The sequence below is a fragment of the Vombatus ursinus genome, unplaced genomic scaffold, assembly GCF_900497805.2.
Source record: "Vombatus ursinus unplaced genomic scaffold, bare-nosed wombat genome assembly UNPS02014864.1, whole genome shotgun sequence".
NCBI lineage: Eukaryota > Metazoa > Chordata > Mammalia > Diprotodontia > Vombatidae > Vombatus > Vombatus ursinus.
The window spans coordinates 7,716,439-7,718,729 of record NW_020954642.1 but is presented as its reverse complement, the minus strand read 5'-3'; the positions used below and the strand labels follow the sequence as shown (position 1 = coordinate 7,718,729).

The 2,291-nt window shown below is 35.5% G+C and overlaps 1 pseudogene; it reads left to right on the top strand.

The window, feature by feature from the left end:
* The first annotated feature begins 453 nt into the window (after positions 1-453).
* Positions 454-2,291, top strand: part of LOC114027878 — a 2,141-nt pseudogene continuing 303 nt past the window's right edge.

Genomic DNA, 2,291 nt, shown 5'->3' with positions numbered 1-2,291 from the left:
TCATACTGTTTTTTAGTAAGTGTTTGAGGCATGATTTTCTTCTTTTTTTCTGAGTACAAAAATGAGTTTATTATAAATTGAGGTAATTGGTCTCTCTGAGTCATCAAAGATAACAAGGTATGATCTCAGGCTAATTCAGGTCCTGAAAGCAAATTACTGGGACCTCCTTTGACAAGTGAATGGCAATAGTTATTAGTGGTCCTTTAATGAGGAGGCAGACTTGAGTTCTCAGTTCCTCCTCTTGGAGGAAGGAGTATAAGCTGAGAATGGTTTAAAAAGAATTCTTAATTGGTGAGGGGATGAGGGTGCTGTCCTGGGTGCTGTCTTCTCTCTTCTGATCCAAGATGAGGACAGCCCTGGGCTGAAGAAATCCAGTGGTGTTTGGAAGGTGTGGGATATGAGGACCACACCAAGGACTCAAAGCTCTCTCTCTGTGTTGTAACCCTCCCTTTAATGCCACTGCCCAAGTACCTTACTAAACTCTGGAAAACCTTAAAGCTGAGGCAAAGGATTTACTCTCAACTGCCTGAACACTACCTCAAGTCACTGCAAAATGAAGGGATACCCACAGCAGTCCATTATAAACCTCATGGGGTCAAGTATAAGATAAATCCAAAGAATGGACAATGTGAGTTTGTCCAAGATGTTCCCAGTCCACTCTCCTTTCCTCCCAGAATCCCAGATGGAACTCTGGGGTGGTGAGGGTTAGATCTGTGTTTATAGATATACCAACAATGACAAGCTCTGAAGGAGAGTGAGAAAGACTTGAAAGTCCCATCTATATGAATGAGAGCTTTACAGTAAGATCTTCAACAAGAAATTCAAAGCAATGGTGACTATGATAACTCTGGATCTAATTGATGAAGCCTATGGATTTGATTTCTATATTGAGGCATGATTTTCACACAGATCTTTATGATTACCATCTACACTAGTTGTATCAAACTCAAATTGAAATGCAACCACCAGTCTTCACATAAAGATCCCTGTGGTTGCATTTTGACTTAATTTTAAAATGTAATATCATCCTTGTTTTATTGTTTTTATTTATTTCTTAAATATTTTAATTTGGTTCAGATGTATTCAAGAGTGAGTCGTGTGGAGACATACAGTTCTTTGACAATTCTGGTCTACAACAATGATGTAAAAATCAAAGAGAAAAAGATCCCTACTGCTGCATATTGACTTAGAAAAACAAAAATGAACATTATACATGTATATATATATATATATATGTATGTATGTATACCCACATACATATTTAATATTATATCTTTATTTATTTTCTTAAACATTTCTAAGTTGCATTCTAATAAGGTTAGAACAAGTGTAACACCTCTGAAAAATATTACTTATTTGGCTAGTATCAGCACAACACTCTTGAATGTTGTCCTTCAATTAAGTGTCTCCTATACATATGTTGATAGGGAAAAGTTAAGAGGAATAGTATTTTTGGTATGTGAGACAACTAGTGCAAAAGCATGGAGACCAGAGGAGGAGTGTCCAGTTATACTGGCCAATGCAATGTGTAATGGTGAATTATGTTTAAGACTGGAAGAGTAGGAAGGGGACAGGTGCTGAATAGCTTTTAATGACAAACAGATGAATTTGTATTTGGTACTACAGGTCATAGGGGCCACTGGAGTTCTTTGAGTAGGTGAGTAGAATGAGCTATAGATAACAGTACAAAAAATTAAACAATTCCAACTCAAAAGAGGCTTTGTCTATCAAGGACTTACATTTTATCTATATTCAGTCATAAAGGAAGAGCTCCATAGCATTGAGTCATTTTTTTTCCTTTGGGGATTCATGGGAAGATATGGAATACTATTGAAATAATAGAAGAAAGTATAGATGGATTATGATATGCACCATGGAAAATTATAACCAATACTGATATACCATGAAACCATTGAAATAATATAGAATAAATGAAGAGCAAATGAATCAAATATTCCTTTCCATTCTCTTCCTTACCAGTTATTGTATTTTCTACCCAAAAATTTAGTTCTAACATGGTCCATGATTTCATCATTGTGGAATTGTCTCACAGATGCAGACAGTGACCCATTCACATCTTTTCATCATATGTTATTATTGTTTTGTCTTTCTATAGATTCTCTACTCATGTATACTACATTCTGGAGACCTTTCTCCGTTTCTTTCAGTATTTTGAGGACAGCAGTTGCAGCACTTGGGATGTCCATCTGTTAACTTCTCCTGTTAAGTGATTAAGCATATATCTATATCTATATCTATATCTATATCTATATCTATATCTATATCTATAT